The sequence below is a fragment of the Gavialis gangeticus genome, unplaced genomic scaffold, assembly GCF_001723915.1.
Source record: "Gavialis gangeticus isolate Ggan-Ray unplaced genomic scaffold, GavGan_comp1, whole genome shotgun sequence".
NCBI lineage: Eukaryota > Metazoa > Chordata > Crocodylia > Gavialidae > Gavialis > Gavialis gangeticus.
Window position 1 is genome coordinate 24,094,430 of NW_017729011.1, and position 11,900 is coordinate 24,106,329.

At 42.3% G+C, this 11,900-nt stretch overlaps 1 long non-coding RNA gene across 1 annotated transcript in view; it reads left to right on the forward strand.

Annotated features, from left to right (window-relative positions):
- The window catches only part of LOC109293075, a 6,851-nt gene extending 5,761 nt beyond the window's left edge, over window positions 1–1,090 (forward strand). Inside the window, exon 2 of the long non-coding RNA XR_002096237.1 lies at window positions 638–1,090. This is a non-coding gene — a long non-coding RNA (uncharacterized LOC109293075). The remainder of the gene's footprint in view (window positions 1–637) is intronic.
- Window positions 1,091–11,900: the final 10,810 nt, after the last annotated feature.

The window sequence follows — 11,900 nt, forward strand, 5'->3', positions numbered from 1 at the left end:
GGAAAAATCCCGAATATATGGCAGTACATAGCCTTCTGGTCCTGTTTGTTCATGACTTTATTCAGGTGGATGAGGGCAAGTAGAAAAATAGTTCTGCTGTTAGCAAAACTCTTCCTAGTTCTGAATCCTGTTAATGTTACCTCGCACTTTCTCCCACTCCTGCTTGGTGCTACTTGGCTACAGATTCTCATGTAGGAGAAATCGGTGACATTCCTGGGCAACACTGACTTTCCAACTGTCGCCCCTGTAGTTTACAAGACATCCCTATGCTTTGATACCCTGTGTACATAGATGGCTTGTCCAGCAGTAACAGTCTCTAAGGCCTCCCTAATCTGAAATTGTTTGAGTTAGGACTAATTGCATGAGCCCTTCCCTACCCCCTCCCCCAAACTAGGTATGAAAGTAGGTTGTTCGGTTTAAATATACAAAGTTTACCATGAGATGTTATCAGCCCGTGAGCTGGCAACTTGGCTGGCAGAGGCTCTTAAGCAGGCATGTATATAAAAGTAGAATAAAGGTACACTAAACCAATGATGTTATCAAGCTGTGGCATTAACATAATGCGGACTGTAAAATGAGGGATTTCTTTTTTCTTTCTGTGGGTGAAAAATAATGCGCTCTTTTATTTCTATGGCAGAACCTTCCAACTCCTGTGACAACACAGCCTTGCAGAACTCTTGGTGAGAAATTTGGAACCATTGAGGTAAAAGGATGATGTTCAGGGATGAGTTGCTGTGTGAAATGCATAGCAACTTTGGTCAGAACACCTGGACTGCCGGGACAGGAAGGATGATAAATGCTGAAAGGGAGGAGATGATTATCAAGTAGTATCTTGAGCACAACTAAGTTGGGGAGGGAGCAAAACCGAGAGCACTTCGAATAACTGCTTTTCCTGATGGCCACCAGACTGCAGTGTTCAGTTCCAGCATTTACAGCCTCTCCTCCGCACCATCATGTCCTGCAGCCATTGCGTACATTAGGGTTTGGGTGGACTGTGAATCACTCTATGAACTAGAATAGGCAGATCTTTCCCATGTATTCTACCCTGTGCATCCCATACAGCTGGAAATAAAGACAGCCAGCGCATTTCTGCCAGGGAGAGTTAGTGTCTCTGTTTATGCAGGGTGGGGTTTAGTGGTGGTATATGCAGCTGGGATGCCTGCAATGGATTTCACAATGAGTTTGGGTTTTTTTATTTGTTAATAAATTGGTTTGGTTACAAAATATCTTGCCATGCAAGTCCTTGGAAAAAGGAGGCAAGGTCAGGAAGTTGTAGCCAAAAGTCTCAATCAAACAGAGAAGTCTCTAAAGGCTTGTCTACACTGGGAGCCCGTGAAAAGTTAAGGCAAGTTAGCTGAAAATGTAAACGCAATGCATGTATGTGAGAGTATGTTTAATACCCTAAAACCCTTAGGGTGCAGTATAAGGTCAATTCACACACAAATGAGAATTTCCACATAGGGTTTTAACACGTTAACTTACTGTATCAGTTTCGCACCTTGTCTTAACTCCCCTAAGTGACTCTGGGTAGACAAGGCCTTATAATTGCAAATTTGCAAATAAAGTGGTATATGAATGGCAATAGTACACATATCACATTGCCCTTCTGCATCTCACCTTGTGATGCAAGAATAGTGATGCAGAAAGAATCCCTTGTGGTCCCAGTCCCAGTAATGACAGCTGCATTGTCTGGTTGCCTCACTGGACTAGCAGTTTCCCAAACCCACTCCAGGCAAAATCTCGACCTTATCCTTGCAGATATCATGCAGGATGCAGCAGGGATCAATAATGCAGATGGCAATGTCCCCATCAGCTTCCAAATGGTCTTCTTCTCAGCCTATCAAACGTACACTGTATCATAGTCCTACAGTTGCTAAGTATGTAATAAAGTCTTCCTCTGCCAGGTGGTTTTATTACAAATCATAGCGGTAAGTAGGATCCCTGGCCTAAAATAAGAATGGACCTACATCCCCCATCAATAAAGTGGTAAGGTCCCTGCACGTGTAAACAGATATTTTCCCAATCTTCTCTGCACATGGTGTTGTGTACCTTGCTACTAACCCCAAGTGAACTTTCATGAGCTGCCTTTGTGGTCAACCTACAGAACAGTGGAGTAGCTTCCTCTTTGGTTTACCTAGTCTTGTGCTCCCTGGTGCAGGACTATATGAACACATGGGTGCAACCAATGGCCCCAGAACTGTTTGGGAAGTCCTGTTAAATGCAGCTGCTTTTCCAAGCATAATAGTTGCATCTGCCCCCATGCACAGACCACAGTGTTAATTTCCTTGCACATTGCCATTAGTACAGCACAATGAACTGGACAACAATGAATGGCTTAGGCACAGACCTGTAACATTTTTGGGTAGCCAGCTTTCAAATGGTAATGCCAACCTACATTTGGACCAGTGATGTCCCTTATACCATGTGTCCTTTCAGTGAAGGCTGAGGTAAGTTATTTATACAGCTTCATGGAGGCCTATATTCTTATCTGGAAGTTCTAGAGCCACTGCTGGTTGTTCCTGGTCTGCATGATGATGTGACGGCTCCACTCTATATTATTTATTCTGCCCCAGAAGTATTGGTCTGTATATGAGGAATCTGAAGTCATTGTAGCCCCATTTTGTCAAGTCAACAGCCAGCATGAAAGAACTTTGAGACCTTTTGATGTCTTCAGAGGGTCAAACTCATGCTGATATTCCTTTCACAGTCTTCTACATCTTTTAACCATGTCCTGCTTCAGTAACAACTCACCCACAGACAGAAATAGCTCATCTAGTGCTTCTGGAGGCACCATGAAGAATGGACAGAAGCAAGGAGTTTGCAGCGCTGCACATGCCTTGGTTAAGTATGTCAATGATCTAAGAACCATTCTGCACAGACAGTTTGGATCACAACTTAATGCAGATCAATTCCTAGACTTGCTTGAGTTAGCAGGTTGCTAAGTGTTGCTAGTTTGCCAAGAGACCTCAGATACAATCCCAGAAATGCTAGAGCAGACCCCGGGTAACTGGAGCACCAGTGCTGACATCAGCGCAAGGCATGAGTTATGTTTAGCTTGCTAGTGTAGGCTTTTGCAGGCAGGTTTTGCAAGGTCCAGTGCCTGAACCCAAGTTCACTTTGCACTAATGACTTGCCCAAGGACTCTTCTGTGATCAAGCTGTTTTGTTGGGTCATGTTTCCTAAAATGAGGACCCTTCCATTAAGATTCCTCAGCCAGTGATACCTGAGTGATATTTATTCTGAGGGTCTATCCCCATCCTTATTTGTTATTCCCAAGAACCTGTGCTGGATGGGCTGTCTTCCAAGCAGCTACTTCTCCAAGTCTGGAGTGCAGCTCTTCTGCACATGGGAGTGCTGCTGCCCTTTTACCTGTGTTTTAAAGATGGCAAAATGAGACACAGAAGTGGATTGGCTTGCCTTGAGTCACACAGCAATCTCTTAATGTAGTGGAATGTTCAACTAATAATTGCAATTTTGCATTTGCTGTGAATGTAAACTAGGACTGTCATGTTAACGTCATGTTAGCTGTTTGTGATTAACTTGGATGGATGAGGCATCCTTTTCTGCATTGAAGATCAGATCCTCACCTGGTACAAGTGAAACCAGTAAGCATTAGCCTCTTGTAAGTTAAATGTAGTATATAGAGGCAAACTTAGCATTTAGGAATGTGGTACTTCCTGCTTCTGAGAGCTAATGTCAGGTCATGCTGTCTTGTTTTGCTCTATGAACTCAACTACAAGGCTTTTCTGGTGGGAAAATCAGTCGATGTGTTCTGTGGTCAGACCCTAGATTTGAGGGTTTGGGTGTTGGCAGCCAGAGAATGACATCCTGGATCTCATTTTCCAAAGTTGTTTGGACACTCTGGACTTCAGGGCTTTGTACTATGACTGGTCCACTCAAGATTCTTGCTTTGGGGAGGGACAGTTAGATTAGGTGGTTTACACATTATTTATAAAGCACCAAAAAGTTTGCAACTACGGGTGCTTTAGAGAACAAGCGCAAAGCAAAAATATTTAAGTTACAAACTGTTCTTCTAAAAAAGCAATCTGGATTCAATATGGAAAATCTAAGATACCCTTAATTACAGCTGTGCTGCCAGGCTTGTCTCTGATATAACCCAATTTCATCCCACTCTGCCACCTGTTTGCCGCTGTCAAAAAGAAATGTGAGTTGCTGAGCACGTGGAGGAAAGAAATGTCTGTGCTGAACAATTGGTTATTCAGATGCCTGATTTTTCAGGGCCTGTGTCTTGGGTTACTTTAATCATCCAGATACACTTTTAAAGTTTGACTGTTTCATTGTGTATTGTCCTTATTTTTAGAAGTGCAGTATTTTGATATGGGTGCACTGAGCACTGTAAACATGCTTATTAATGGGGATGCCTGCACCATTAAACCTTATTCCTTCAAAGCCTGAGATCAGAAGGATTCTCTGAACTACTGTTTAGTGTCTTTCTCCCCTAATCAACAAGCATGATTAGGGAAATGGGAGAGCTTGTTCACAGGTTACTGGTTTTATTAGCAGAGCTTTCTTGGGTGTGCCAAGCTGCCTCTTTCCTCTCTTTATACAAGTTTTGTCAGTCCCTGTTTTGTTTCTGCCAAGGGGATCTGCAGAATAACATGAAGCAGAGAGTTCAACTCTTCCAACTAAAAGAGCTAGAGAACTGAGGATATTATTAAACTATTAACCTTTAGTGAAAATTGGGTGGAAATGAGTAATAATAGCTAGGCCCTGATGGACCATGTGGGATCTCCAGATTCTTACCACATCTCCTTTCCAATCTGGGGAAACGGGGCGTTGATGTGCCATCTGTCCATTAACGTTTCTCTCTTCCTGTCAGTGGAAACTGGGAATTTGCTGTGTTGATATCACTCTGGGGGGATTTGAGGAGTGACTTGGGAACCGTAGGCATCTCTCCTCAAGCTGTCTGCATAGGGAAAAGCAAGAGAGAGAAGATGCTGAATTGGAAGGCAAGTCTGCTTAGCCTGAGGCCATTAAAAGCCTTTGGCAATATCTTGTAGATGGTTACTGCTCTGCCACCATCCCTCAGTTAACAGATGAGCATCTTGTTCTGGCTCCAGAGGTGTGAATTTGAGTCTCCCTTCAGATTTTTGCTAAAGACTGTCCTTGGTTGACCCAGCTGTAAATTGGGCAGCTCATCATTTGGGTTGCAGAGTCTAAGCTGACCAGGTGTGATGCTGCCACTGCTCTCACTGGTGTGCTGTTGGCTTCAGAACCTGGAGTGCCTTCCCACATGGGTCTCATGGACCTCTAGGCTTGGGTGGACCATTGCTTTTTTTTTTTTTTTTTAACTCTATTTAAGTTTTGTATCATGCTCAAAACTGACTCCCAGTTTACAAGTCTCTCTTGTCTGAGTCCCTTTCTAAGTAAGATGATGGTGACAGAAACTGCTGTATAACTGCCTATAAACATCCAGAGAAAGGCTGGACTGAATGGATAGCACTTGAATAGAGGTTGGGTGGTACAGAAGTGCCTGTGAAGGGCCTGCTTCCTGGCTTCTGTAAGTGTTTTATATTGCAATGCAGCTTAAAGTAAATGATTTCATTTTTGCAATCATGGGGACCTTGAATAATTTACACTTGTGGTTGGCAGCTGACCACTTTGTCTCAACAGGAGTGTAAATAAAAATGGTCAGTGTTTACCAGACTAGCAAGGCAAGATAGATGGTGAACTAACCAAAAACCTGTCTATCATGTCCATCTTGGGAACAAGAAAGTTTATGTGGGGAGGTGGGAAGACTTGCATGTGCATGGGGCAAGTAGTCGAAGTTATTTGGGAATAGTTGTGTCCTTATTGAAGAACTGATTATTCATTCATGGGGGCCATTTTTCTAGGGGGGGATGTGAGTAGGTCACAGAAAGTGAAATGGATGGTTGGCAGAGGTATTAGTACATGCTGCGGAGTGATGTATTAGCTTTTCTCCTCTCCTTTTCCAAAATGAAAACAACTTGGGTGGTCTCTTTATTGGTAACCCACAGCATAACTATACAGGAGTATGCTTTGCTGAGAAAGCTTCTCTGGAATAAAGGGGGCTTCCTGGTCAAGACTGAAAACAAAATATCCCTGTTCACATGTGCCTCTGTACTGCACCCACATTTTTCTAAATGCTTTTGGCTCATCTCTAATGTTTATGCTGCTTTCAAAAATAAACCCAGCTTCCCTCCCTGCGGGTGTTGCATGTAACATCAACAGTGAATAGGCTTTTTCATCCCTAAATGTTCATTTTCTCTGTTTTCAATCTGTTTCTGGTACAAGAAGTTTTTGTTTTCACTGATTTATTTGTTTTAACTGCATGTCCCTTACGTCCTCATGTCCCTTTCCAGTCCACAGCCTTTTTCAATAGAAGCAAGAGCTGAGTGTTTATCGGTGACCCTGGTACCTGGAATTTGAGCCAGGGCTTGGGAGGGGCGACTCACAGTCAAGTCAGAGGAAAGAAGTTCTTTTGCTTGGATCCTTTTGGTCAATGGAAGGTGGACAGTTATTAGGGTAAATATTTTTTAAAAATACCTTGAACCATGGGGAGCAAATTTCTTTCTTCGTTGTAGGTCTCATCGGGTGTAACAGTCTTGCCATGTTGAGAAGCCTGCTTTCAACTTGGAAGCATCTTGACACTGTCATCCAGCAGTGCACGCACAACTGACTAGTGCTTGAAAAAATGTTCTCAAATCATAAACTTGGGGTGAAAAGCCAGCTCTATTGAAGTCAATGAGATTTTTGTCACTGACTTCAAAGGAACCAGGATTGCATATGTATACTGCTGCTGATTCTGAATCTATTGTTTGCAATTGAGTTAATAAAATACAGTCCTGACCTCACCTGTGAACATTGCAGTACTGTTATAGCCATTTTTAATTTTATTTAATTTTATTTTTTTTGGAAAAACTGTGTTGTAACTAGTTTCTCCCATACAGTCAGAATAAATGACATTGGTGGGCTCTTTGAGTTTTCCGGCGGGAGAGGATGCCAATTAAAAATCCAAGTAGGGAATAAAATAACAGGAGATTAGTGGCTTTTTCCTCCAAAATCCTCTTCTGTTGGCATCAATGAGATTCAACCCCTTGTGGGACTAGTCTGAACACTTTTGACAGTATATATGAACTATTGTGATTTTTAAGGAAATATACATATGAAACCGCAAGGGTACACACAGAAATTAAATCTTGCACCATTTTTTACCATGCATACATATCATATGCATATTTGGTCATGTTATTAGTAAAACGTGCACGTGTGCATAGCTAGAAATGCTTTGTTCTCTATCGTGTTCTTTCCTGTGTGCTTTGGAGGCTGCAGGACTCCCCTTTCTTCTGCAGGAGGTTGAATGGTTTTTATTAACCAGCTGAATAATTCCTGTTGAGCTGCATTGTTATCCTCTCTTGCCTGCATGATCATAGCGGTGCTTTAGCACTTCTGCCTCCTGTGCCTGTGCCTTGATATGCAGCTTTCCTCTCATTTAACTCAACTAATACATGTAAAAAGCATATTAAATACGGATGATGAGAGAGTTACGACTTTTTATTTATCCCATTTTGCTATTTGATGACCTAAATGTTTTCAGCTCTTCTAATTACTTATTTAAGGCCTATTGATTTCTCAGGTTTCTTCTGGGAGGCCTTACGGATTAGTATGTCACACAAATAGCATTATAGCTGCCTGCGAATTAAGGCAAGCAGACAGAATGCTGTAACATTGCAATAACCAGGCAGAAGGCTTATTTTAGCCTGACTTCATGTGCAATATTTATGTACTGATTTAAATACTAAAGAGCTAGTATTCACGCAGCATGCAGCAGCTGCATCTTAAACCTGGAACATCTCCTGGTGTTTCTACCCAGATTTTGTACAGGCTTTCAGCTTGGCAGCGTGAGCATTAGTGTGCTGTATTAAGGAGCATATGTCCCAGTCCCAATGAAAGAAGTGAAAGAAAAGTGATAATGCTGGATGCTGTTTTGTTTCTTCATGAACTGTCCTGTTACAGTCATAGCTCTGCCGTACGTCTCAAGTGCTGTGGTTTGGTCCTCGATCAGCTTCAGCATATGGCACTTCTCTGTAGAAGAGCTCAGTTCGATTGCAACGTCAGTCAGCAGATACAGAGAACCTTACACGGGCCTTGGGAAATCTCAGTAAAGTGCTTCTTAGGGCAACGTTACTCAGGCTGAGTGTTGAAGCATTTTCACTGCTGAGGAGCCAAGAAATATTATTAAGAGCCTTTCTGGACACCAGAGGTGAGTGGTTAATTGTGCCTTTCCATAGAACAGTGAAACTCAGTTGGTTAAGTAGGGACTGTCGGTAGCTGAAATGAAAAAGAGCTCACGCTGCCCCTTTTGGGGAGATATGGAACATGTGCTTCCAAATTCTGTCTGGAAAGATGGATGAAGTTACAACTTGCAGACTTCTACTAGGGCCTGTATTATTCAAGCTAGCACTTTTAGATCAATGTAATCTGTACAACTGTGTGTATGACAGGGGCAGATAAACTTAATAGCTTAATATAGTCAGGTGTTATGTCTTCAAAATCTTGTCCAGAAGAAGAAAGCTGTGTCCGTAGGCCTCCAAAAAGCAAGGTACCTTCCGTCCCCTGCCTGAAACTTTGCAAGTTTCTTCACTTTTTTCTTTACAATTCCATTCTTTTTTGTGTATGAAAGGTGCTGGGCAGACAGTCCCAGGCAACAGTGGACCTCAACAAGATCCAAAAATGCAGAATCTAAATTATGTTATTCCCAATTGCCTAAAAGGCTCTACAGTAGAGAGTGATCTTCCACACAGGAAATTATGGGAATACCTGTACACTGCCAGAGTCCATTTTCAGTATATCAGTAGGAGTGGCACAATATTGGTAAATTAGACCATCCCCTCTTTGAAGTGTCAAGAAGACAATGTATTGGCATGTTTGCTTGTGGAACAGGTCACTGGAAACCAAGGTTACAGGGTCCTAGTCACAGCTCTGTCACTGATTTTTGGTATATGGTCTTGGGTTTCCCCTCTCTGTAAAACAGGAATACTACTGAATACACAGAGCATTTGTACAGATCATCAATTGATGTTTGTAAAACTTCTTTGCTAAGAGATGCCAGAGCTGTCCAAATTATCATTAGGGCAGAGTAATAATAGCTCCAGGATTTCAGTGCTATTAAAGCAAACCATGCTCTGTATCAAATCTGTGTTTCTGTGTTTAAAAACTCGGTCTTCCTTTCATTCTTCAGGAGTGTTCTCCTGTCAGGCAAAAGTATTTGCTTAGTCAAGCGCATGTTGGAAATGCCTGGTGTCTTGATAGCACCCACATGAGACTGACATTGTGTTTTATCCTCCTTTGCTAATAAAGATCCAGGATATTTCTTCTGATATTCAGCAAAAGTTCCTTTTCACAAATTGACATTTAACTTTAAGTTGAATATTTTCCCCCAAGGTCCAATAAACAGTAAATTGGGACTTGAAAAGAACCAGTACTATTTTCAAAGGCTGGCTTCCTATTCAGAATTTTTCTTGATTTGTCGGGGGGGTGGGGGCTACTATGTAAGGGTCCCATAGCAGGTATGACTGAAACCAGGGCAATGCATTCATAGCAGAAAATACTCATATGGAATTGGAGCTTGATGTTACACAAAATGATGCTGTTACTAAATGACTAAAATTTCAAATATGGAACAAGAACGAGAGAGATTTTCTCCCGATTCCAGCTCTGCTGCATTTTGCATCTTGCAGTCAGTAACCAACCTGCACACCAGCACTCCCACAGGATGACGATCTTCCAGGCTTCTGTTGCCTGTACCCTGAAGCACAGCTGCTCTTCCCATGGGATATGCAGAATGCAGTCAACACTACTTCTCTTTTCTGCAGTCACTAATTGATGTCTGGCTTGGTGACTTCCAGCAAGGTCACAGAGCTGGCAGCTCCGAAAAGAAAATGTCCTACTGAAAATTTAAAGGGAAACAGCAGGGACATTTTAAATTGTGTCATGCTAATTTTTTTCCTTTAAAAAATCTGCCAGTATGTTTAGCTATAAGGTCTCCCTTTTTACTTCTGCAGTAACCCACGATTTAGAAACCATCCTGATGTTAGCAAGAATGCAGAAGTTTGTCTGACTGTCAGAGCCTTCCCCTCTGGGTTTATGTGGAATCCACTATTCTGCAGTACTGTATTCTCCATATATTCTTCATATTGTTTCCTCTCCTCCATTTTAATAGGGTGTCAACTTTTCTCATTTTAGTTCAAATCTCATAAAGGTGAAATGATTTTTAAGCAAGTGTAATTTGACCTTTTCAAGGTTGTTTCTTTACAGATGACTTTTCCCCATGCTGGCATTGAAAGGCACTTGGAGTATGTCTTTGTGAGAGGGCAGCAAAATGTACATTCTTACTTTTCAGAGCTGACACTGTGATTAATTCAGGCACTTTATTATCTGAAAGTTGATGGAAATTCATGAAAAACTAAACTGTCAATCTCTAAATGCCACAGCTTATATTACAAGAAATATTGCAAATATGTCACTTATTAAGCAGTATGCAAATAGTGCTCACTGTCTTTGCTACTGTTATAACAACAGCCTCTTTTTTAAGACTCTGAAGCCTGACAATAGAACCCAGGTGGTAGAAATGCAACAAAAGTGGACAGTATTCCAGCTCCATGTATTATCATGATGCCAGACTTAGTCATTATAAGGATATTTACATGTTTTTGCTAGGTATTAATTATTTTCAGTGTGGAAGATCGGGGGATGGCATTAGCAGTCTAACCTTCAGAATTTAAATGCTCTTGGGTACCCGAGTAACATGCAAGTTGAAGGGATATTTCCAGAAGCACAGCTAATATTTATGCACCCAGTTCCCACTTGTGAAAACTCCCCTCTTTGTTTGGGGAGCTCTCAGCTGAAATCTTAGAAAACCAAAGTCCTCTCTGCTCTGCTGAACCATCACAAACTTGGACAGGATTCATCCTGTCAGAAACAGAGAATGGGAACCTTCGTGGGATACGAGGTCGGAGGGGCATTTGTTCCTTAGAAATGCAGCAGTAAGTAAAGGCGACGTCTTCATCTTGTGTTGAGAGGAATCTGTCTTGTGTAAGGATTGCTAAGCTTGAAGGACTGCATGCTCCTCTGATAGCTATCTTCAGCCTTGCACTTTCAGGACTAGACCTATGAAATGGAGGCTGTTACTTGAGCAGCAATCCTACTACAGTGAATATAAGAAAAGCTAAAAGTCTTTCCCCTGGAGCAGCATAGGATGCTGGCTTTAATTTTTTATGAACAAGAAGAAAAAGCTGTATGCTCAGATTTCATAAGGGAACCATCTCCACACTTTCTAGGCAACATGTGCTTCATTTAGCACAGAGTTCTGAGGCTGAAGAAGGATCTAATGCTTCTGGGGTGGAAATGGTAGGAGGGAGGGGTGATGAAGATGCTGAATAGGTGAGCTACAGAAGGATTCAGTATTGCAGCAACAGCTAGCAGATGGATTTGGGGGCTCTTATGTAGATCAGGCCAGGGTTGTGGGAGGTATTCATCACTAGGTTTGGCATTAGGAGCATATGAAAAATGCCTGAAGAGGATATCAGGAGGAAGGAGTGAGGTGGGATGTCAGGTTGCCTTCCATTGTGGCCTTCCATTTTGGCACTGAAGCATAGATAAATATTTCTCAGGTGATGTCCCCCCACCACAATGGCAATCTAACTTCCCTTCTGCCTGCTCTACCCAGGAAGCACTAGATTTTTCCTCCTCTAAATTCCTTCTAGTCAACACCTCCATTTTCTTGTGCAGGGACCGGGACTTCCCTGCTGTGATAGAAGCCGGACTCGAGGGGATCGCCTTCAGACCTCAGGTTGGGGAGGACCGGGTTAGAGAGCTTCTGGAGGGGCTGGACGCGTTCAAGTCAGCGGGTCCGGATG